Source organism: Ovis aries, chromosome 13 (genome assembly GCF_016772045.2).
Source record: "Ovis aries strain OAR_USU_Benz2616 breed Rambouillet chromosome 13, ARS-UI_Ramb_v3.0, whole genome shotgun sequence".
Taxonomy (NCBI): Eukaryota; Metazoa; Chordata; class Mammalia; order Artiodactyla; family Bovidae; genus Ovis; species Ovis aries.
Window position 1 is genome coordinate 16,678,014 of NC_056066.1, and position 26,176 is coordinate 16,704,189.

At 45.6% G+C, this 26,176-nt stretch overlaps 1 long non-coding RNA gene across 1 annotated transcript; it reads left to right on the top strand.

Annotated features, from left to right (window-relative positions):
• LOC121816298 (uncharacterized) lies at positions 1–23,201 on the top strand. Its single transcript, XR_006055819.2, has 4 exons — positions 1–295; positions 9,398–9,439; positions 9,547–9,657; positions 23,088–23,201. It is a non-coding gene; the product is annotated as an uncharacterized LOC121816298 (long non-coding RNA).
• Positions 23,202–26,176: the final 2,975 nt, after the last annotated feature.

The window sequence follows — 26,176 nt, forward strand, 5'->3', positions numbered from 1 at the left end:
GATGTACCACGTGGAGCCGGGAAATGAAGCCGTGCCCCACAGCTGCTGGTCCTCATGACTGAGGTTAAACCCGGGCGCAGAGACTGACTGGAAAGGGCTCTTGCTCTGGGCCAGTTTAAGTGATTCCCCTCCTTCTGAAGATAGTGGGGGACACTCTCCAGGCGAAATCCACCAGTGGACCAGATAGAAGTGGCCCCTTCTCGCTAAAGCCAACACGCATGTGTGGAGCAGTTCGCCGCAGTGGCTGAAGCCCTTGACCTTGAATTATCCTTCGGTCTTCACAGCAGCTCCGCAGGTGGGTGGGAAAGCGCCTGACTTCTGCCTCCGAATGCGAGGAAACTGAGTCTCAGCGGGAGGAAGTGACTTGTGTCAGGTCAGAGTTGGGCCTGAGAGGCTGAGCGAGTGAGGAGGGGGGAGGCCTGTCAAGTGCAGGATATATAAGTGGGCTCATTTCCCAGCTTTGGAAGGAAGGATGTGAGTTTTCGCCGAGGCCTCCCAGGCTGGCAGGAAATACAACACATCCCCTGGGGATGTTTCTTGGCTCCTTCCCAATCCTCTCTCCGGGCAGGTGGCTCCTCCCCCTGCAAGACCAGCATGATCAGGGCTGAAAACGGTCCCCTCACTCGCCCCTGTTGCAACCTCTCAGGTGAGGCCTCTCTCACTCAACAACTTCCTGAGCACCTCCTGTGTGGCGGGGATGCTCTAGCATAAGGACCTCTGACCTCCTCGGGGTTCCGTCCCCTCCTCTTTCATTGGCCTTCAGCCCCTCAACGTGTGTTGGAGCTGGAGGCAGACACAGGTAAGGTTTCTCCTCTCCAGGGGCAGGGCTGTGCGAGGCAACTTTCCCAGGGGGAGGCCGCTACAATCCTCTCTCTGTGGACCCCACACAGGCACGCTGAGCCACGTGGCTAGAATGTTGTTAGAACACTGCCTGGGATCACTGAGCACCAGTGTCTGCGTCTCATCCGAGGCCAACAATCATGGCTTTTCCCCCACTTCCCCCCCATCAGCCCTGAGGGGATGTTGGGGAGTCCCAGTGCCCACATGGAATCCAAAGACATGGTCCTGGGTGCACCACTGTTGAGCTGTGTAATTTTGAGTAAGTCATTCTGATCTCTGCCTCCTGTCTTAGTTTATGCCATGACGGGTCCCCAAGTTAGCCTCCAGCCCTCGAACCCTGTGACACGCAGACATCACCGTATCCCCATTTACAGTTCTGCTGGGGGCCAGCGTCTCTCTTGGGGTTTTGCTCTTTGTCTGGAAGAGGGTGTTGCCATGTCTAGTGTACCCTGCTTGCTTCCTGAGAACCTGTGAATTTCAGGCTTTTCCAGAGGCAAGGAAGAGTGTGAATTAGACTTGTTACAGTAGTTATGAAACCCACATTTCCTGTCAGTTCTTTCCAAGTCTGGTGTTAAATGAGCAAATTGAAAGAGGAATGTTAACAAGGATGACTCAGGCCTAGAAAATGTGATAGCATGACGCCGGCTTTAAAGAATGGCAATAAAAGGACTTTTCTGATCCATTTGTTGACAAAAAAACAGCACGAGATCATTCATCTAGTTCCTGGTCTCCAAACAGTTTCAACTGTGCACTCTTTTGATAAAGTTCTTGAGCATGCAAACATCCCTGATGTATGAATGTTTATATATTTGGAAATTATAGGCATCTAGTGTTGTACTTACGATGAGCATGTAAAGCATACACAAAGATAGCAAATTAAAAGGACTGGATCGAAACAAACTTGTCAATGAAACAAAGTATTCATCTCTGTCACATCAATGTGATTTAGTATCTTGTTTATTTTTATATAACAGCAATTTGGGAGTCTGATTTCAAGTCTAGTTTGTCGACATTCTTGGTCTCTAAGCACTGTTGTAACTGGAAAAGTTGCAATGCAAAAATATGTAGATAGAAAATGCAGACATCTATTGTTGGAGGGCTTATACTGGAGGAGACTGACTGAGGGCTTGTAACTGACCAAATCCAGACTGGAAATATACAGGACCAAAAGTGGTGTCATGATGTTCTTGAGTCCAAGTTTGTATTGCTCGCTGCACAACAGGCCAATAAATTGGGAGATGAGTCGTTAGTGCAAGGAATAGCAACTTTATTTGGAAAGCCAGCAGACTGAGAAGACGGTGAACTAGCATCAAAGAACCATCTTGCCTGGTTTGGAAGCTTAGTTGCTTTTATAGAATGAAGTGGGGAGGTGGAGAGGTAAAGTGAAAAAGCCTGTGAATTGTTGCAAATGTTTCCTGGCTCCAACCATGCTCAGGAGATGTGTCAATTTCTTCTTTCCTGTAGCCACTCACAGGTGGGCCCGGTCAGGCTATTTCTTGTGAGCTAAAAAAGATATTTCAGTTTAAGTTCAGACATAGGAGGCAGAGTTCCAAGAGATGGGCCGTTATGTCTACTTTGAGCTAAAGGCAACATCCCTTTAGTGATTTGTCGTTGTTTACCCACTAAGTTGTGTCCACCTCTTTTGCAGCCCCATGGACTGTAGCCCGCCAGGCTCCTTTGTCTGTGGAATTTCTCAAGCAAGCATACTGGAGTCAGTTGCCATTTCCTTCTTCAGGGGATCTTCCCAGCCCTGGGATCAAACCCATGCCTCCTGCATTGGCAGGTGGATTCTTTACCACTGAGCCACCTGGGAAGCCCCTTTAGCAAAAACAATAGAATACAAAGGTTAAAGTAAAAGAAACAGACTCAATATGGAGTCAGATTAGTTTCCTTGTTAATAGAATGTCCCTTCTTTCTAATATCCTTCTTCTACCCTTTCTACCAAAGACCCTGTGAGTGAAAGTCACTCAGTTGTGTCCAACTCTTTGTGACCCCATGGACTATTCAGTCCATGGAATTCTCTAGGCCAGAATACTGGAGTGGGTAACCTTTTCCTTCTCCACGGGATCTTCCCAACCCAGGGATCGAACCCAGGTCTCCCTCATTGCAGGCGGATTCTTTACCAGCTGAGCCACAAGCTGCTGCTGCTGCTAAGTCGCGTCAGTCATGTCCAGCTCTCTGCGACCCCATAGACAGCAGCTCACCAGGCTCCCCCGTCCCTGGGATTCTCCAGGCAAGAATACTGGAGTGGGTTGCTATTTCCTTCTCCAATGCATGAAAGTGGAAAGTGAAAATTGAAAGTGAAGTTGCTCAGTCGTGTCTGACTCTTAGTGACCCCATGGACTGCAGCCCACCAGGCTCCTCCATCCATGGGATTTTCCAGGCAAGAGTACTGGAGTGGGATGCCATTGCCTTCTCCACTGAGCCACAAGGGAAGCCCCAAAATACTGGAGTGGGTAGCCTATCCCTTCTCCATAGGATCCTCCTAACCCAGGAATTGAACCGGGGTCTCCTACATTGCAGGCAGATTCTTTACCAATTGAGCTATCAGGGAAGCCCCCAGCTGTAACTCATGTTACACAAATATATAACTATAATCCAGGTACAAACAGTCCCTCATAAAGACCCTATTTTTTTTAAAAAAAAAACAATAGGTCAGTGTTAATATTTAACTCTTAAACACTTAAATTTTTTGAAACTCACAGCTGAGTAACTAGGTACTAATGTCTTTTGTTTGAGACACTCCAGAGAACTTGGGACTTCAGACCACTAGAGCAGTGTCCCCAAATTCTTAAATAATGTGGCCCTTTTTTTATGAGCTCGGCATACCAGCAAGTATGACTGACTAAGATGGGGGAAATGGCTTTTAAAACTGAATTTGCAAAGAAAATATGGTACTTACATTCAATGGAATATTATTCAGCCTTAGAACAGAGGGAAATTCTGCCATTTGTGACAACATGGATGAACCAGGATATTAAGTGAAATGAGCCAATCTCAGGAGAAAGAATACTGTATGATTCTATTTATATGGGGTTATCTAAAACGGTCAAACTCATGGAAGCAGAGAATGAATATACCAGTGGTTTCCAGGGGCTTAGACATCAGGGAAATGGAGAGTTGTTATTCAGTGGGTATGAAGTTTCAGTTAAGCTAGATGAATATATTCTACAGATCTGCCATACACACCATGCCTAGAGCTAACAATACAATCTTGTGAACGTCAGTTAGGTGTTCTTATCAAACCCAAACCAAAATGAACAAAACCCAAAGGACAGGAGGAAACTTTGGGAGGTATTGGATCTCTCTGTTGCCTTGATTGTGGAGATGGCATCACAGGGGTTTGCATATGTCCAAACTCATAAAATTGTACACATTAAACGTGCCAGTTCTTTGTGGACCAGTTATACCTCAGTAAAGTAAAGCTGGATTTGTATTTTATTACTCCAAGGGCTTCTACCTCCATTGAGCAACAGTCAATACGTGTTGGAGACATATTTCATCAGTTGACAGGGCAAGGAATTAGGCAACCTTGCCACTGTTCAGCAGTCCTCAATCCCAGCCAAGCTGCCATGAAAACGTTTCCCTAAAGGGAGGGAAAGTACTCGGGAATAAATATCCAGACCTCTTAGTGACTTGTCTTAAAAATCCAAGCCTATTACATCGTGACAAATCTTATAAAGCAGGCATTATGAAACAATAAGTTCCAGTCAGTGTGCTGAGTGACACTTGCAACCTCGTGGAGCAGAGAAGTACAAAGAGAAACTGGCAAGGGATACAGGTAAAATGCTCCTACTGACAGAGAACCATCTGCAATGGGAGTGCGTCCCCTTGCACGATGGTTCTCAAAATTAACTGGACATATGAAAACACCTGGGCATCTCGTTAAACTGCAGATTACCATTCAATAGGCCTGGGATGGGGATCGAGATTCTAAATTTCTAACACGTTCACAAGAGAGGCAGGTGTGGCTGGTACAAGTCTGCAACCCTGAGCAATGAGACCCTACCATCTCTGCGTCTTCAGCAGGGGAGTTGGTCTTTTCTGAGCCTTTTTCAGCTGGCATTAGCCAACAGGGGTGGAATCCAACAGAGGCTGACATTGGTGAGCTATACACGTAGCACAGAAGCTACAGGTAGTAACTAAGGGAGGCGGCAACTCATTATCAGGAGGTGGCCTGCTCCATCCCCACCCACTCCAAGGAGTGGATGTAGCCATCAAGAGCCCAGCAGGTGGGCACCACAGCACCCCTGTTGGCAGGAGGACACTCCAGCCCGAGACGAGATGCTCTTTAGGTGGCCAGGCCGCAGCTGAGCAGCTAAAGATGGCCCTGAAGCCGGATGAAGTGGGGCTGCGTCTCTGCTCAGGCTGATAGCATAGTAGCCCTTGCAGGGTAGCTCTTCGTAGAAAGGTCTCCCCTCTGAGCCACCAGTGTGACAGGTCCAGCGGGAATAAGCTGGCTCTTATGACTTGCCGGGCAAGACTGGTTCCAGCACCCGCTGGACAAGGTAAGACCAGGAGCCCCAGGGGCAGCCATTTCTTTCCTGGGACCACTGAGGCTCTTCCTGCACTCTGGATTTTTCTGAAGGAAGCTACCCTCTGTGAGTTCTAGGTCCCCCCACTACTGTGAACAGCTGGAAACTGCTACTGTCTCTAAAGAGAGAGGAATGATTCATCTGCCCTCTGGGGCTTCCCTGGCGGTTGAGTAAAGACTGGGTGTTGCCACAAGGGGGGGTGGGGGGGAGTGGGGAACACAGGGGCGCCACATGGGTTCAGCCCCTGGTCTGGGGGTTACGATCCTGCATGCCCCGAGGTTGTTAAAAAAAAAAAATCGTCCTCTCTCAGGTTGGGTCTCCCCTCCTCAGCAGGGAGAAAAGCTGTTAGACTTGGTTGAAGCAAAGCAAGGTGCCCCAACCCCACCCCCCGGCATGTGTGTGCAGTTATGTTTTCCCTAGAGAAAGTAAAGCGGTTTTCTGAAGTTTCCGTAAGTGACTGTGAATTAGCTTGTGATGCTTTTAAAGACATCTGTCCACAGATTCACACTTGGAGCCAACTTGCTAGTGAATCAGTTTAGGAGGCTGATTCTCCCGTGCCTGGCTGCTTCATGTCAGCCCCTGGCTATTTTGTTACAGATGGCGAGAGTGGAAGGTGGGTCTGAATGAGGGCAAAGGCCAGGACTGTTTTGCTCTTTATTTTCATTCTTAGGACACAAGTCAGCACTCAGAATAACTATTTGTTGGCCAAGTTCATGAATCGCCAAGTTACTGGTTTAGTAAATGGAACTGGCAGGTCAGCCTCTCTGGCAGTTACAGGTCATGGGTGGATATACACATGGTCCCGCCAGGCCACTCACCTTGAACCCTTCTACCTGGAACCAGCGTGTTTGGGCGCTGACTGCCTCAGCTGTGCTGGTTCACTTTCCCTATGGCCAGTCATTAGCTTGGTAGGTTCAGGGCCCTTTTAGAAACGGCCGGTACGCTAGCTCTGCTGCCCTGCTTGCTTAGGGTGGGCAGCAGGAAACTTGGCTTAGCGTCCCCACCGGCCCCACTGTGACTCCATCAGCTTGCTGGTGGGGCTCATCAGAGGCAGGCTTAGCATAAGGTAGGACTTATTTACCTTGAAGTCTAACTGCAAGAGTTCAGAATGTTCCTGTTTTGCCCTATCCCCTTTGTCTTCCCTCTTTGTCCTGGCAGAGGGACTTTTAAACTTGAAAGGGTATTATTGGTTCAGAACTGAGCATCCCAGCTGAGCGCAGAGCAGTAGCAGTGGCTTCTGGGAAGTGACCCGAACCCACCAGCAACCACTGTGGAAACCAGTCACCAGCCTGCCCTGGACCTTGCCTGGGGTCATCTCTGAGTCATCTCAGGGTTGTCCTACCACTGAGATGGATGTTCACCCAGGATTCAGTTTTCCCCAAGCCTGGCCCTTTAGTGTAATAGCTGGAAAGGGCAGTGTTCCAAGTCGGTGGAATCGGGCAATTCCAGATATTTTCTTTCAGTTGGTCGATTGTATCTGATGCATTCAGCATGCCTAGGAAAACGGCAGGAGCTTTAAGGACCTAATCGACAATAGATGTGGTTGCCAGGGATGAGCTGAGAGAGAAGGATGAACGGGTGGAGCACAGAGGATTTGGGGGGCAGTGAAAATACTCTGTATGATACTGTGGTAATGGATACAAGTCGTCATGTGCTTGTCTGAACCCATAGAACATACAACACCAAGAGTGAACCCTAGTGTAAACTGTGGACTTTGGGCAGTGATCCAAGGCGTAACACCACTTTGAGGCATCCGTGTAGGTCCATCAGTTACAACAAATGCTCCGCTCTCTTGGGGGATGTTGATGGGGGGGAGCCCACCCATGTCTGGGAGCAGGAAGTAGATGGGAAATCTCTTCACATCTCCCTCATTTTTGCTTTGAACCTAAAACTGCTCTAAAAATAGTCTGAAAAGGAATAGACATGGTTTCCTCCCTCGAAGGTGGAGGGATGTGATGGTCAGAGATTGTGTTGGCAGCTGAAGAATGCTGTGCAGACTCGGAGGTGGGTGAGGAGTCCCCTCCCCGGGCTCCTTGTTGGTGATTTTGAGGCTCTGAAATAGACCTGCTCCTCTGAAAGTAAGGTACAGGAATAGAAAGTCATGGATTAGGACCTGGAGCCCGCAGGGATGCAAGGTGGCAGATCCTGACGTGAGAGGTGGGCTGTCTGCACATGCAAGAGCCTGAAGGAGAGGCTGCAGTTGGTTATCACGGGAGCTCATCTAGGGACCTGCCCACCACACTTGCCTGTCCCCTCCCGCACCCTCGGGGAGCAGGCCCTGAGCTGAGTGCAGGCAGGAAACTGTCACATGCTTTGTTCATTCTGGAGCCAATTGTGAGCACGGCTGGGCCTCCCTGTCTGCTGCTCTGTGGCCTGAACACCTGCTGACCACGTGGCCAGGCCTGGGCAAGCCTGGGATGAAGTCCCTGTGCAGGCCCTCCCCATGGCGTCCAAGCCTGCAGGCTGCCCTCTCGGCTAATTCCCACCTGGGGTGCCTTGCTCACTCCTGGTTACTGGGGGTTGGGAGTGGGGTATATCAGGATGACCTTTCTCGCCTTTGGTTTGAACTCCTACAATTTAGCTGATTTTCTTAAGGATTAGTTTAGTGGTTCTTGGATGTGGATGATCATTGAAATCACTCATGTGCATTGTGCTGGTTCTAATGGAATTGGTCTGGGGGGTGACCTCTGCAGTGGGAATTTTAAAGCTCCCTCAACAACTTCACTTTCACTTTTCACTTTCATTCATTGGAGAAGGAAATGGCAACCCACCCAAGTGTTCTTGCCTGGAGCATCCCAGGGACGGGGGAGCCTGGTGGGCTGCCGTCTCTGGGGTCGCACAGAGTCGGACACGACTGAAGTGACTTAGCAGCAGGAGTAGCGGCATGTGATTTGAGGGACTTCCCAGGTGGCTCAGTGGCAGAGAATCCTCCTGCCAGTGCAGGAGACAAAGGAAGCACAAGTTTGAATCCTGGGTCAGGAAAATATCCTCTGGAGGAGGGATGGCAAGCCACGCCAATATTCTTGCCTGGGAAATCCCATGTCATGGGTCCATTGGGTCACAAAGAGTCGGACATGACTGAGCATGCAGGCACATATGATTTGAGTACTGGGCATGAGGGGGGCCTCACTGGCCCAGCTGAGGGATTTCTAGATCTGATGATTTGGTTCACACAAAGCAGGGGTGATGTGGAAAAGAAAGATTGAATTCAGATGCTGCTGTGGGTCCCAGTCTTCTCTCTGTGTTCTTTAAGGATAAATCCACCGGGTGAACAGTCTCTTCCCTTTTGAGTTGTTGGCTTAAAAAATGATCACAACCTAAAAGTTGAGAATTATATTTTATTCGGTGGGAATTTTTAGGACTTCAAGCCCGTGGGAAGCATCTCACGTGACTCTGAGAGAACTCTCCGAGGAGGGGTCAGGTTATATAGAAGTTTGCAACAAATGGCAGGTAGTTTGAACATCAAAAATATTTTCATGAATTAAAATCAGATGTCTCAAGGAATTTAGTGCTTTCCTTTGCATGGGAAGGTGCAGGAGTCTGGGCTCACTGAAATCATTCTTTCTGTATATGCATCTCAGCTTCCTGAGGCCAGTGTCCTGTTTTTTTCACATCCTGAGTTCCTCAGAGCTCACTGTAGGGAGTGGCTACAGCCTAATGGCTGCCAGATTGTACAGGTATTTTTCTCTTTCTCGAGTGTCCCTCGGGCTCAGGAATTCACATTTGGAGGGCCGGAGCTGCTGATGACTGTGACATCCTTGTTCACTGATATGGCAGAAAATACTCCATACCTCTCAGAGTAAAGGACTTAAAAAGGCTTTTGACATACATTATGCATCTAATATGATACAGGATGCCCAGTGAAATTTTGAATTTCAGAAACAGTGAATTTTTAAAAAGTGTATGTCCTATGAAATATTGTGGGTATACTTAGAAATTATTCAGATTCAACCGGGCATCCTGTATTTTTATTTTATAAACTGGGAGATGTAATAGATAAATGGATTTTTTTTTTCTTACAGATGACAAAAACCCAACTCAAACAATTGAAGCAAAACAAAAAGGTAAATTAATGGGTTTATATAACTGACAAGTCCATGCATTGGGGCTGTATTTAGATGTATCCAGGGAACTCTCTCCATATTTCTTAGCTCTTTTTTTCTCCATACAGATCTTTCTATAGAGAGGGAAAGAAGGCCCTTGGGGGCTGTGGCCTCACAGAATCCTAACAGCTTGTGATCCCAGTGGAAGAGGTCATCTCTTCTGAGCATTGCAGAAACAGGTAAGGCTGATTTTTTTTAATATTTATTTGGCTGTGCTGGATCTTTGATTGCAGCATGTGCGGTGTTCAGTCTTCATTTCGACCTGTGGGGTCTCTAGTTGCGGCACGGGGGTCTAGTTCTGTGACCAGGGATTCACCCGGACCCCCTGCATTGGGAACTCAGTGTCTTAGCTCCTGGACTGCCAGGGAAGTCTCAAGGCTGGTTTTCCTGGCTTGAGCCACACATCTACCCCTGAGTGACTGTGCCCAATGAAGCTGAATGGTTAATTTGCTCTTACGTTTATCCCGTGGCCACCCCTGGAGCCAGGGGGGTGGTCATTCCCACCTCAAATCACAGGACTGACCAGCATTACAAGAGACAATATTACACCCACACAATATGGGCGGTTTTCCAAGGGAAAGGATTTTGAGCAGGTTTCCAATCTACTCCGTGCAAAGAGAAAATGCACCTCTTGCTCATCCCAAATGTGAGCATCTCTTGTCTAAGGAAGGGAGGACCTGAATTAGTTGGGATGGCTGTGGGGTGAGAAAGAGTGGGCAACTCCCCAGGGGTCTCTAAATGAACTTCTCAGTTGTTCTAGCAGAAGAGCACGCACACCTCACTAGCTCTCTGCCATCCAGCAGGGCCTTCTGTATGGAGAAGAGACCAAGGTCATTTTTATTTAAATGTTCATTTTATTTTGGAGTATAGTTGATTTCTAATCTTGTGTTAGTTTCAGTTATAGCAAAAATGATTCCAGTTAGTTATTATAGCAAAGTGATTCATTTGTGCATATGTATGTATCTCTCAAATTCCTTTTCCATATCAGTTATTGCAGAGTTTTGAGTTGAGTTCCCGGTGCTCTACAATAAGTCCTTGTGGATTCTCTATTTTATATATAGTAGTATGTATTGTGGGAGAAGGCAATGGCACCCTGCCCCAGCACTCTTGCCTGGTAAACCGCATGGACGGAGGAGCCTGGTAGGCTGCAGTCCATGGGGTCACTAGGAGTCGGACACGACTGAGCAACTTCACTTTCACTTTTCACATTGCTGCACTGAAGAAGGAAATGGCAACCCACTCCAGTGTTCTTGCCTAGAGAATCCCAGGGACGGGGGAGCCTGGTGGCTGCCATCTCTGGGGTCGCACAGAGTCGGACACGACTGAAGTGACTTAGCAGTAGCAGCTGTATGTATTGTTAATCCCAATTTCCTAATTTATTCTTCCCCTCACCTTTCCCTTTTGGTAACCAAAAGTTTGGGTTTTTTTTTTAAGTCTGTTAGTCTGTTTCCGTTTTGTAGGTAAATTCATTTGTATCATTTTTTAGATTCCGCATGAACATGATACCGTGATATTTGTCTTTCTCGGTCTGATTTACTTCATTTAGTATGATAATCTCTGGGTCCATCCATGTTGCTACAAAAGGCATTATTCCATTCTTTTCTATGGCTGAGTAATATTCCATTGCATATGTATGTACCACGTCGTCTTTGTCCGTTCATCCGTTGATGGACATTAAGATGGCTTCCCTGTCTTGGCTATCGTGAGTAGTGCGGCAATGAACAGTGGGTGCATGTATCTTTTAGACGTTTGGTTTTCTCTGGTTATATGCCCAGGAGTGCAGTTGCTGGATCATGTGATAGCAAGGTCTTTATTTGTGGTGGGGGCTAGAGGGTCAGCGCTGCCCTTGCAAGGGGCATCCTTCCTCCAGCTCTGTTCCCCACTATGGCTGTGAGAGTTGGAAACCCCTCAGTCTGCTGTGGTTGAAGACCCCCCTTTCTGATGTCTGAGTGGCTCATCCTCAACATTCTGAGTTGCACTGTGCCTTCGTAACCTCACCAGGATGACACCCCAGAATTCTCTGACCCTGTGGGCGCTGGCTACTAATTCCACTAGAAGGGGCAGGCAAGCTCCAGGAGTTGCCCATGCCCGCTTTGTGTTGTGGCCTTCTTGTTCATGGGACTCATATTTGAATTCTCAACTGTCCTGTAGAACACAAGCTTCTTAAAGCCAGGGATTCTTTCTTTTCTTTCCTTTGTTGAATGGGGCTGTGTTGAATGTATTAAGTTTCTGGAAAAATGGGGAAGAAGGCTCCCTTATCCTCCTGTCCGCAGTTCTCATAAGCCGACCTTCCCATTTCACATACTTCTCCACCAGGAAGTGTGTATCAGAATCAACATTTTCAAACAAAATTGCCTGTCTCATCCTTTAGGAAATTCTAATTGAGAAGGTAGGAATATTAGGTTGGATTGGAATGTACATTTTGGTTTTTGAAGAGCTCCACCAATAATTCTGATACACCTCTCTCTTCTTCCCACAAACCACCTTCAACTGAAAATAATTATGAAATAATTCTCTTATGGCTTAGAATAGTCTGGAGCAATAATGCCTGTGGTTGGATTTCAGAACATCTTCACACTATGGTATACCATGATTGTGGTGGAAATAATTGTGTAGAAAGGTCAGCCAAGTAGAGTTGCATGTCACTAACCAATTCTAGTCTTATATGTAGAAATACTTACATACAAGCGCAAAGAGATCCCTTAACTGGGGGAGGTGGTTCCCCTTCTTACGATGACTTAGGCTTAGTTCTGACAGAGCTTGAAGAAGGCACTTTCCCGCAGTCAGTCTCCTCTACCCCTATCCCATACCGCTCAAGGTAAACCACTCCTCTCAAGAACCAGTGGGAACATAACTAAACTTTATGGTTATCTGGTCCCAATGCTTAAGTTTTCAATGACAACGAATGAATCAGAATCATTCAAGAAGTCAGGGACCTCTCCCACCCCTACTCTTCACAGCAGCAGCCCCCCCAAATAAAAGCAGTATTTTCCAGCCAAGCTATTTCCTACATTGCATGTTTATGCATGCGGATATTAGCATCTTTGTTGTTCCATTGCAAAGTCACATCTGACTCTTTGTCACCCCATGGATGGCAGCATGCCAGGCTTACCTGTCCTTCAGTATCTCCTGGAGCTTGCTCAGACTCATGTCCGTTGAGTCGATGATGCCATCCAATCATCTCATTCTCTGTCGTCCCCTTTTCCTCCTGCCTTCAGCCTTTCCCAGCATCAGGGTCCTTTCCAATGAGTCAGCTCTTTACATCAGGTGGCGTGAATACTATAACTTTGGCATCAGTCCTTCCAATAGTATACTCAGTGTTGATTTCCTTTAGGACTGACTGATTTGATCTCCTTGCTATCCAAGGGATTTTCAAGAGTCTTCTCTAATACCAGTTTGAAAACATTAATTCTTCAGCACTCAGCCTTCTTTCTGGTCCAACTCTCATTTCCATACGTGACTACTGCAAAAAAACATCTAACATCTAATCAGTTAACATCTAACCAAATTCATTTTAGGTTAGATTTAGATCATTAAATTAGAATTAACATCTAACCAAATCCATTATTATCAGATTGATACTTGAACTAAAATGGTCATATTTTATAATTTTAAAAAAATCTTGCCTCATTGAATTCCTTCCCTAACAATGGAAACCTTTCCACTGAAATACAGCTGTAGAGGTTCTGTGCCCCAGCCTCACAAGGGATTTGAAGTTATTTTCTAAAGAAGCCACTCCCAAGCCCCAAATGTTCTGTGGATTTAAGGTTTACCTTGAAAACCACTGAAACTTTTCTTATTCTGCAGTGTAATAGATCTGGGCTAATTTTAATGTAAAATAAGATTTTAAATCATAAACCATCAGGAAAGCCGAAATAAACAATAAATGGTATCACATTAATCTTTCAGTTCAGTCGCTCAGTTGTGTCCGACTCTTAGTGACCCCATGAATTGCAGCACGCCAGGCCTCCCTGTCCATCACCAACTCCCAGAGTTCACTCAGACACATGCCCATCGAGTCTGTGATGCCATCCAGCCATCTTGTCCTCTGTCATCCCCTTCTCCTCCTGCCCCCAATCCCTCCCAGCATCAGAGTCTTTTCCAATGAGTCAACTCTTCGCATGAGGTGGCCAAAGTATTGGAGTTTCAGCTTTAGCATCAGTCCTTCCAATGAACATCCAGGACTGATCTCCTTTAGGATGGACAGTTTGGACCTCCTTGCAGTCCTAAGGGACTCTCAAGAGTCTTCTCCAACACCACAGTTCAAAAGCATCAATTCTTCAGTGCTCAGCTTTCTTCACAGTCCAGCTCTGAAAAAAACATAGCCTTGACTAGGCGGACCTTTGTTGGCAAAGTAGTATCTCTGCTTTTGAATATACTATCTAGGTTGGTCATAACTTCCTTCCAAGGAGTAAGCGTCTTTGAATTTCATGGCTGCAGTCACAATCTGCAGTGATTTTGGAGCCCAAAAAATAAAGTCATCCACTGTTCCCCTGTTTCCCCATCTATTTGCCATGAAGTGATGGACCGGATGCCATGATCTTCATTTTCTGAATGTTGAGCTTTAAGCCAACTTTTTCACTCTCCTCTTTCACTTTCATCAAGAGGCTTTTTAGTTCCTCTTCACTTTCTGCCATAAGGGTGGTGTCATCTGCATATCCGAAGTTATTGATATTTCTCCTGGCAATCTTGATTCCAGCTTGTGCTTCTTCCAGCCCAGCGTTTCTCATGATGTACTCTGCATATAAGTTAAATAAGCAGGGTGACAATATACAGCCTTGACGTACTCCTTTTCCTATTTGGAACCAGTCTGTTGTTCCACGTCCAGTTCTAACTGTTGCTACCTGACCTGCATATAGGTTTCTCAAGAGGCAGGTCAGGTGGTCTGGTATTCCCATCTCTTTCACAATTTTCCACAGTTTATTGTGATCCATCAGTCAAAGGCTTTGGCATAGTCAATAAAGCAGAAATAGAGATTTTTCTGGAACTGTCTTACTTTTTCCATGATCCAGTGGATGTTGGCAATTTGATCTCTGGTTCCTCTGCCTTTTCTAAAACCAGCTTGAACATCTGGAAGTTCATGGTTCATGTATTGCTGAAGCCTGGCTTGGAGAATTTTGAGCATTACTTTATTAGCGTGTGAGATGAGTGCAATTGTGTGGTAGTTTGGAGAAGGAAATGGCAACCCACTCCAGTGTTCTTGCCTGGAGAATCCCAGGGACGGGGGAGCCTGGTGGGCTGTCGTCTATGGGGTCGCACAGAGTCGGATACGACTGAAGTGACTTAGCAGCAGCAGTTGAGCATTCTTTGGCATTGCATATAACTCTTTACTAGGGTTGAAAACTTTTAAGAACATAGAGTCACATAAGTATGTAGAAAATAACAATGTTTTCTCACTGTTATATAAGTTATGACTGTAGTTACCAAGGAGAGCTGCCCAAAAGTGTCAAAGAATTGAAATAGTTTACCATTTGTTGCCACTTGTAGTATAAATTTACTGAGACCGTGAGGTTGAACGGTAGACTAAAACAGTTCCTGATCTGCTGTGTCTTTCACCATCTTGCTAAGTGTTCGTCAAGAACAGTTTTGTTAAGGAAAGATGGCAGGTCCTTAGGCCCTTCAGTTTCCCATCAGTGTGACCACGTTTATTACACGCAAAATAATCAGATGTCCAGGACACTTTATAGTTCTCTCAGTTCATTCTCTTTAACTCTCAAGCCTTTTTTCACTGCAGAGAGATTGTCATGTTCAGTTTTTATTTTTTTTAATGCCATTTTGCCTTAAGATTATTGAGGGTATGCAGTCTTGGAAAATTAAATGCCTAAATAAGTCAGTTTTGAGATAACTTTTAACTTTATTATATTTAGCTGTTAAGTCAGTTAAATATAATATTGTACTATTAGTTCAGTTCAGTTCAGTCGCTCAGTCATGTCCAACTCTGCGACCCCAAAAATCGCAGAATGCCAGGCCTCCCTGTCCACCAACTCCCGGAGTTCACTCAGACTCACGTCCATTGAGTCAGTGATGCCATCCAGCCATTTCATCCTTTGTCGTCCCCTTCTCCTCCTGCCCCCAATCCCTCCCAGCATCAGAGTCTTTTCCAATGAGTCAACTCTTCACATGAGGTGGCCAAAGTACTGGAGTTCCAGCTTTAGCACCACTCCTTCCAAAGAAATCCCAGGGCTGATCTCCTTCAGAATGGACTGGTTGGATCTCCTTGCAGTCCAAGGGACTCTCAAGAGTCTTCTCCAACACCACAGTTCAAAAGCATCAATCTTTGGCGCTCAGCTTTCTTCACAGTCCAACTCTCACATCCATACATGACCACTGAAAAAACCGTAACCTTGACTAGACGGACCTTTGTTGGCAAAATAATGTCTCTGCTTTTGAATATGCTATCTAGGTTGGTCATAACTTTTCTTCCAAGGAGTAAGCATCTTTTAATTTCATGGCGGCCGTCACCATCTGCAGTGATTTTGGAGCCCCAAAAAATAAAGTCTGACACTGTTTCCACTGTCTCCCCATCTATTTGCCATGAAGTGATGGGACCAGATGCCATGATCTTCGTTTTCTGAATGTTGAGCTTTAAGCCAACTTTTTCACTCTGTACTTTCACTTTCATCAAGAGGCTCTTTAGTTCCTCTTCACTTTCTGCCATAAGGGTACATTGTACTATTAAGACAGTTCTAAAAAAGGAGGAGGAAAGAAAAGCACTGACTTGTTGTTTGCCCATTGTAGTGGTATAAATAGGCCCAGAAATCAGAAATGGCTTATCTCTAGCCTCCAGCATGTCTCACTGAGTGTGAACTTGGGAAGCAGCAGCGCTAGTGGGTATGAGGAGGCAGATCAGCAGATGGGAGCACAGTAGCGATGTTAACCTATGCGCAGAAAGATGCATATAACCAAAAAAAAAAAAAAAAAGATGCATATAACCTGTATGTGTACTGTAGCCAATTCTTCTAGAGAGAACACCCATATAATCCACCAAGGTAAGGAAACACTGCCTGCGCCCCGCACATCCGCCACATGCCCTTTCCCATCTATAATCTCCTCTTCCCCATGAGAGTTAACCATATCCTCACTTTTATGGTGTTCTCTCCCATGCTATTCTTTATACTTTGGCCACCTAAGTATACATTCCCTAGACATTCTGATTTAATCTGGCCTATTTTGAACTGTATGTAGATGGAATCATAGTCTGCGCATTGTTTTGAGATTTGTTTGTGAGATTCATCCACATTAGGGCGTGAAGCTGGGGTTCATTCATTTTTACTGCTGTCTAGAAGGCAATGACACCCCACTCCAGTACTCTTGCCTGGAAAATCCCATGGACGGAGGAGTCTAATGGGCTGCAGTCCATGGAGTCGCTAAGAGCGGACACGACTGAGCGACTTCACTTTCCCTTTTCACTTTCATACATTGGAGAAGGAAATGGCAACCCACTCCAGTGTTCTTGCCTGGAGAATCCCAGGGACGGGGGAGCCTGGTGGGCTGCCGTCTCTGGGGTCGCACAGAGTCGGACACGACTGAAGTGGCAGCAGCAGCAGCAGGGTTCCAGGGTATGAATGTTGCTTAATCATGTGTTGGAACCAGCTTGTACAGGCTCAGAGGAGCTGACTGTTGAATGTTCAGGAATTTTGCAGGCTGGTTAATACCATGTTGGGAGCCTAAAATCAGCCATGATGGGAGTATTTACATCACAAAAATTGTCTACAAATCAGGGCTTACCCCCCATCCCCACCCCTGCTGTTATTAAATGCCTTCCAGGAAGTCCCTGAGTAGATTGTAATGCATTTATCCATTCTACAGTAAATGGGCATTTGGTTGGTTTCCAGTTTTGCTTTTGTTTTTTATCGTTTTATTTACTTTGGCTGTGCTGGGTCTCTGCTGCTGTGCGCAGGCTTTTTCTAGCTGCAGTGAGTGGGGCTGCTGTCTAGTTGTGGCGCATGGTCTGCTCGGTGTGGTGGCCTCTCTTATTGCGGAGCACGGGCTCTAGAGCGGGCAGGCTTCAGTAGTTGCGGCGCACGGGCTGAGCTGCTCTGAAGCATGTGGAATCTTCCTGGACCAGGGATCAAACCCATGTACGCGTCACTGGTAGGTGGATTCTTATCCACTGGACCACCAGGGAAGTCCTCCCGTTTTTGTTGATGAGTATTCGCTTCTGTGTCTACTGGTATATATACACTCACATTTCTGAAACACAGACTATCCTTCAGGAGGGAAGCTCTTAGGTCATAGGGTATGAACACGTTCAATTATAGTTACTAATGTCAAATAATTTTCCAAAACGTTTGTTTCAGTTAACATAGAACCCTAGCAGCTTTGTTTGAGGAGTCCTGTTTCTCAGTATCGTTGCCATCCCTTGGAATTCCCAGGCTTTAAATTTTTGCCAAAATAGTGATTCTATATTTATATATCATTATGGTTTTAAGTTTCATTTTCCTGATTGCTACTGAGCTCTCGCACCTTTCCTTATGTTATTTGGCCCATTTGAATTTTTTTCTTTAGAAAGCTCTTGTTTAAGCCTTTTACCATTTTTAAACTTTCTTTGTGTTATTGATTTTTAGATTTCTTTATGTATTTTGGATATTCTAATATAAGCATCGAAGGCTATAAATTTTCCTTTATTTCTTTATTTCTTCCTTGAAGTTTATTAGCATAGTTACTATGCCATTAATAAAATATCTGGTTTATGGTTAACATGGGGACATTAGCGCAGATTTTCTGTTTGCTGTGATCTGCTCTTGAATTTGCTCAACATCCTTTAACCCTTTCTGGAATCACTTTTTTCTCCTCATCTTGAGCTATAATTTAAAGATAGAGTGTTGAGATTCTGTCCATTTCTCCGAGGTTTAAAGAGGCAGGAAGAAGAGGGGAAATTCTGCCTGGGTTGTATATGGGGTCCTGAACTCTTCTCTCCAGCCTCAAACCCTTGTAAATATCCCAAACCTGCTGTTTCTAGCTGGCCTGTTACCTTCTCTTAGATGCTGGAAACTCTCTGTAACCCAGCACACTGCACTGGAAGATGGCAAATCTTGAATACCCTTTCGACATCTGCAGGGCCCCATTGAAGGCTAATGGTACAGAGAGAGGAGGAAGCGAAATATTGTATTGTTCAGTTCGGTTCAGTCACTCAGTCATGTTCAACTCTTTGTGACCCCATGGACTGCAGCACGCCAGGCCTCCCTGTCCATCACCAGCTCCAGGAGTCCACCCAAACTCATCATGTCCATTGAGTCGGGGATGCTATCCAACCATGTCATCCTCTGTCGTCCCCTTCTCCTGCCCTCAATCTTTCCCAGCATCAGGGTCTTTTCAAATGAGTCAGCTTTTCGCATCAGGTGGCAAAGTATTGGAGTTTCAGCTTCAACATCAGTCCTTCCAATGAACACCTAGGACTGATTTCCTTTAGGATGGACTGGTTGGATCTCCTGCAGTCCAAGGGACTCTCAAGAGTCTTCTCCAACACCACAGTTCAAAAGCATCAATTCTTCGGCGCTCAGCTTTCTTCACAGTCCAACTCTCACATCCATACATGACTACTGGTAAAACCACAGCCTTGACTAGATGGACCTTTGTTGGCAAAGTAATGTCTCTGCTTTTGAATATGCTATCTAGGTTGGTCATAACTTTCCTTCCAAGGAGTAAACGTCTTTTCATTTCATGGTTGCATCACCATATGCAATGATTTTGAAGCCCCCAAAAATAAAGTCTGACACTGTTTCCACAGTTTCCCCATCTATTTGCCATGAAGTGATGGGACCAGATGCCATGATCTTCGTTTTCTGAATGTTGAGCTTTAAGCCAACTTTTTCACTCTCTTCTTTCACTTTCATCAAGAGGCTCTTTAGTTCTTTACTTTCTGCCATAAGGGTGGTGTCATCAGCATATCTGCGGTTATTGATAATATTCCTGGCAATCTTGATTCCAGCTTGTGCTTCCTCCAGCCCAGCATTTCTCATAATGTACTCTGCATATAAGTTAAATAATGTTACTGAGTCCAGACTCTCTCTGGCCGTGTGACAGGCCAGTGAATCAGAGATGAGGTATGGAGGCAAGGAATAAGACTTTATTCGGATAGCTGGCTGGGAATTCTTAGAAAAATGGGTGTCCATTCACAGATCTTCCACAGAATTTTCCAGTTCTGGGAATTGCACAAGAGGAGGGCATATATAATTTCACTTCCACTGAAAAATGTCTCAAGATGACCTAGAGCTACTCAAATTATAGATATGCTCCTGAGGAGAATGGGCTGCCCAGGTGGCACTAGTGCAAAAGAACACCCCTGCCAGTGCAGGAGACACAAGAGACTCTGGTTTGATTCTATCTTCCTGGGTTGGGAAGATCCCCTGGAGGAGGGCATGGCCACCCGCTCTGGTATCCTTGCCTGGAGAGTCCCACAGACAGAGGAGCCTGGTGGGCCACAGTCCATGGAGTCAGGAAGAGTTGGACAGGACTGAAGCAACTTAGCACACGTGTACCTCAGTAGAATAAAGCCACATTATTTTTAAACTTTGTGGAGTGTGAGACTTGAAGAGACTCATTTCGTGAAGTGATAGTCATATGTAAGGGGGATGACCGTCTTTGAGGAGTGATGGGCATATTGAGAAGAGGGGAACATCCACAGACCACCCCGCCTCCGCTGGACACCCGGGGTCCCAATTCATAGCTTTTTGTCTCCTTTACATTTTGGATGTTTCCATTTGTTCCTTCTACGCCAGCTCCGTGTTCCATTGGGCTGGTGTGACCACTAAAAGTTGTCTCAATCTCGGCTTCAGTGACTTTGTCCTTATTTATCCTCTGTCATTCTGAAGTATCTGCCCTGTCACTTCACGCCCAAGAGCCTAGGCTCCGCTCACCTCTTGTGGCTCTTTTTCCAGTTATAGTCTCTTCCAGAAAAAGCTTTGGGATCTTTTTTGCATAATAAAGACTCTCAAATCTACTACACAGGGGCTTCCCTGGTGCTCAGGGATAAGGAATCCACCTGCCAATGCAGGAAACACTGATTCAATTCCTGATCCGGGAAGATCCCACCTGCTGCAGAGCAGCTCAGCCTGTGCCCCACAATTATTGAGCCTGTGCTCTAGATCCTGGGAGCCGTAACTACTGAACCCACGAGCTGCAGCTCCTGAAGCCCACGTGCCCCGGGGCCTGTGTTCCACAAGAGAAGCCGCCGCAGTGAGAAGCCCACGCCTGCACCTCGAGAATAGCTGCTGCTCTCTGCAAGCCTGTGCAGCAACAAAGACCCAGCACGGCCAAAAATAAAATTACTTTTAAAAAATATCTGTGAGTAGCCTCCAGTGCTACTCAAAATGCAGTCTGTGATGAGAGAAAAATACAGAAAGTGAGTGTAAGCATCCAGAAAGTTTTTAGCAAGTTAACATCCATCCTCTTCCTGTGGCTAAAATGGGCCCTGGAATTACTGAAGTGGTGTGGTGAGGGTGATGACCTGTGTGTCAGGCAGGTTCCTAACGCATCACAGTTGTAACATGTAGGAAGTAGGCTAACCTATGTCTTGATTTGCCCCAGCTGATCACCACTGTCCCTTTCCATTCTCAGAAGTGTCCCAGTTTGGACAATAAATGTCTATTTGATTTGCACAGCCTATATGTTCACCCTCAGCTCATCACCCCAACCACCACGCCCACCCCGCATAATAAGCAGCTCCAGTGATTTCAAAGGAAGCCAGAGAAACTCCCCATCTAGTTCAAGTATGTTTCTACTTCAGGGATCTGACCCTAGGACTTATTTTCTTTCAGTTCTCTTGGTGCCTTGTGAGTTATATTCCAGTCATTACAGAGAAAGCCCCACAGTGGGAGGGGAAAGTCTTGCTCATTGAGCAGCTTTCTGCACTGAGACATTACAGGAGTCAGGGGCCACAGGATAGAAGGAGATGGACACAGGGAGTGCTTTTTTCCTCACTGTAAGTTGACTGATGTTCTCTGTAAATGATGAATGGATTTGTCCTGACCTATAGCGACTGCACGACTTTCACTTTTCACTTTCATGCATTGGAGAAGGAAATGGCAACCTAGTCCAGTGTTCTTGCCTGGAGAATCCCAGGGACGGGGGAGCCTGGTGGGCTGCCCTCTACTGGGTCGCGCAGAGTCGGACACGACTGAAGAGACTTAGCAGCAGCAGCATAGCTGCTGCCTAAGTGGTCCCCTGTGGGGAAGACGCTGAAAGTCAACTTGTCTGCAAATACAAACCCTTAACCTATTACTGCATCCGAAATTCTTATTTTCAGAGTTATTCTTTCTGTTAAACTTAGGAACAAACCTCTGTTAAAATGAAAATACTAGAGATTTTTCCTGATCTCTCAGAAGTTCAGCTGAAGTCCAAAGTTAAAACAAAGCCTCCAGTTCTTGAGGCTTTGAAACAAAATACGCCTCCACATTCTTCACCTCTATCTCATCACCATCAAAAAAGAAATGAAGGAACATCCTTGGTGGTCCAGTGGTTAAGAATCCACCTTCCAGTGCAGGGGGTGAAGGTTTGATCTCTGGTGGGAGAACCAAGAATCCACATTCCATGTGACCAGAAAGAAAAAGGAAATGAAGAGGAAGAAGTGGAAGTTCGGGTTAACTTGGTAGGAAATGGCATGCTTACGGAGGCAGACTGTCTGTAGGGGTGAATTGGGTGCCTCCTTTGGCAGAGGCCAAGATTGGACAGCCAGCAAGGAAGGAAAACCAGAATTTCCACTTTCCAGTCGAGCTCATCTTCCAGGAGAGGACATGTCCTAGGTTACTGAGCAGAAGAGTGGCTGGCCCCAGTTTGTGGTACCTAACTGTGAACGGCTGTCTTTAGCATGCAGGGTACCTAGCACAGCTTTTTGGTTTTTTCCTCCTATATTTGGCCTTTAACTGAAATTCTGGGACAGTCTCTATCAACATTTCTTTTTATATATATTTTAGATAAGAAGTGATTTATTAGAATAGGACTCTTGTGAGGTTTACAAGCAGGCAGGCAGGAAATGCCGTGCCCCGAGAACTTACTGGGCTACGTTTTACAGTCAAAGGAAAAGTGGGAAGGAGGCGGCGAGCTTCTTTGTTTTTCTTGAGTAGACATGTTTCCATCATCAACTTCTCATCGAGGTTGAGCAGGGGAGTTTTCTTGTCCTTCATGGTCAAACTAGATCCACAAATGATTGTTTTCCCTGTGTGCAGAGAGCGTGTCCTAGAGATCATCAACTTTCCGAGCTCACTGGACAGGAGCTAGGTTTCATGCTGCCATTATTTTCTTGTTTAGGGGCCTATCTTGTGGTTCTGTTGCAGCTTTTGTTGCTAAGCAAGCCTGCTTGGTTTCGTGGTTAAGCAAACCTGCCCTCCTGAATAATCATTCCCTTATAGGGCTCTCCCAGATTTTTTTATGCTTACAGTCCCCAAGTGGGATTAACTATGTAGCCGCTTACATGCCTCTTTGTTCTGTTGTTTAGTCACTAAGACATGTCTGTCAAATAGCCTGTAGCCCACCAGGCTCCCCTGCCCCTGGGATTTCCCAGGCAAGAACACTGGAATGGGTTGCCATTTTCTGTCAACATTTCTTGACCCTGATCCTTTCCCCTCAAGTTGCCCTGGTTCCAGTAACTAAACGTTTCCCTCTTGAGCAGGATGAAGGAAGAAGGGCTGAAATGAGCTGTGAGGCCATCCAGAGGCTTGGTGCAAACACTGCCCTGGTCCCAGAAAGGACAGCCACGTGCAAGGTGGGTACAGGGCTTTTCGCAGGGAAGACGGCTGAGTCAGCAAGCCGAGCACACAGCAGGATAGCTGAATGCCTGCTGGGCTTTGGGGAGTAGGGATATTTCACGGCCATGTTGGAGCCGAGAATAAGGAAAAGAACCTGAAGCCCTTGATGTCTGCTGAATTTGGCCAGAGCTCCATGCTGCTGGCAGGCCCAGCTGGAAATTTGTTTACCCAGGGGACAGAGCATCAGATAAGCTTTGTGGTGGAAGAGTGCCATGATTCTCACTCTAAAGCTTGCAATTAGAGGGAGACAGAAATATGATCCTATGGAACTTGAGGCTGGTGAAGTTCTGGTGAATCTGAGGCAGAAATTTGCATCTGGGGTGAAACCTTCTTTCATTTATAGAGAAGGGATTCCGAGAGAGAGCAGTTTGTAGGCAGAGTTTTAGAGAAATCGGGGTTGACTCAGAATTAAGATAGAGACCTAGAACTTTGGGATTCTTAGTGCTTTTTTCCCCCTGATTTTTTCCTTTTGAATTTTATTTAAATGATCTATATTTGGTAAAAGGAGACTTACAAATATGCAAATTCCTCTCTTTCTTAGCAATACAGGTTCCTCTAGGAGATGAGGATGACTAGGAGATGGGGATGACCTGTAGGTTTGGGAATATATTACTCAGGGTTCCCCAGAGACAAAACCAATAGGAAGATGGATGAATGGATGGAGAGAGAGAGAGTGCTCACTATTTAGATATACATATATTTATTTTTTTAATATTTTATTGGAATATAGTTGATTTACAATGTTGTATTAGTTTCAGGTACACAATAAAGTGATTCAGCTATTCAGTGTGTGTACACACACACATCCATTTTTTTCAGATTCTCTTCTCATATAGGTTATTCCAAAATACTGAGTATAGTTCCCTATGCTATACCATAGGTCCTTGTTGGTTGTCTATAGTAGTGTGTATATATTAATCCCAAGCTCTTGATTTATCCTGCCTCTCCACATTTCCCCTTTGGTAACCATAAGTTTGCTTTCCATATCTGTAAATCTATTTCTGTTTTGCAAATAAGTTCATTTGTATCATTTTAAAATTAGATTCTACGTATGAGTGATATCACATGATGCTTGTCTTTGTCTTACTTCAGTTACTATGATAATCTCTAGGTCCATCCATGTTGCTACAAATGGCATTACTTCATTCTTTTTATGGCTGCGTAGTATTCCACTGGAGAAGGCAATGGCACCCCACTCCAGTACTCTTGCCTGGAAAATCCCATGGGCGGAGGAGCCTGGTGGGCTGCAGTCCATGGGGTTGCTAAGAGTCAGACACGACTGAGCGACTTCACTTTCATGCATTGGAGAAGGACATGGCAACCCACTCCAGTGTTCTTGCCTGGAGAATCCCAGGGATGGGGGAGCCTGGTGGGCTGCCGTCTACAGGGTCGCACAGAGTCAGACATGACTGAAGCGACTTAGCAGCAGCAGCATTCCACTGTGTATATATGTACCACATCTTTATCCGTTCCTCTGTTGATGGACATTTAGTTGCTTCTATGTCTGGGCTGTTGTGTATAGTGACAACATGTACTGATAAACCAGCTCTCTGTAAGAAAAAAAGCCATAATTTGTATCATTTACTGATTTCTGCTGTGACTAATTTCTTTTCTGTTTTACAAAAATAAATTTTATTTTTAAATTTGTTTTAATTGGTGGATGATTACTTTACATATTGTGATGGTTTTTGCCATCTACCAACATGAATTGTCTACAGGTATCCATGTGTCCCCCCCGATCCTGAAACCCCCTCCTACCTCCCTCCCCGCCTGTCTCTCTAGGTCGTCCCAGAGCACTGACTTTGGGTGCTCTGCTTCATGCACTGAACTTGCACTGTGTGACCAATTTTTAAAATGTTTGTTTATCATGGTAAAAGTCACATAACACAAAACATACTATCTTAGCCATGTTTAACTGTACAGCTAAGTATATCCACATTGTTCTGTGACTCTCACTGTCATCCACCTCCCGAATTTTTCACTATGTCCCTGTTAAATACTAACTCCCCACATACCCTTCAGACCTTGGGATCTACTAGTGTGCTTTCTGACTCTGGCAATTTTTGCCCATCCTAGCTACCTCATAGAAGTGGGATCAAACATTGTTTGTCTGTACGTAATGTATATTGGAATGCATTTTTAGGGTTAACTTATGTCCTGCTGTCAGATTCGTTGTATTTGTTCAGTCGCTCAGCTGTGTCCAACTCTGTGCTCCTATGAACTGCTGCACACCAGGCCTCCCTGCCCTTCACCATCTCCTGGAGCTTGCTCAAGCTCATGCCCATCAAGTCAGTGACGCCATCCAACTGTCTCTCCTCTGTTGTCTCCTTCTCATCCTGCTTTCAGTCTTTCCCAGCATCAAAGTCTTTTCCAATGAATTGTCTCTTCACATCAGGTGGCCAAAGTAATGGAGCTTCAGCATCAGTCCTTCCAATGAATATTAAGGATTGATTTCCCTTTCGATTGACTGGTTGGATCTCCTTGCAGTCCTAGGAACTCTCAAGAGTCTTCTCCAACACCACAGTTCAAAAGCATCAATTCTTCAGTGCTCAGCCAACATCCACATATGACTACTGGAAAAACCATAGCTTTAACTGCACAGAGCTTTGTCAGCAAAATAATGTCTCTGTTTTTTAATATGCTGTCTAGGTTGGTCATAGGTTTTCTTCTAAGGAGTAAGGGTCTTGTAATTTCATGGCTGCGGTCACCATCTGCAGTGATTTTGGAGCCCCAAAATAAAGCCTGTCACTGTTGCCATTGTTTCCCTATCTTTTTGCCATGAAGTGATGAGATTGGACACCATGATCTTCATGTTTTGAATGCTGGATTTTAAGCCAGCATTTTCCACTCTCCTCTTTTTTCATCAAGAGGCTCCTTAGTTCCTCTTCGCTTTCTGCCATAAGAATGGTGTTATCTGTGTATATTTCTCCCAGAAATCTGGATTCCAGCTTGT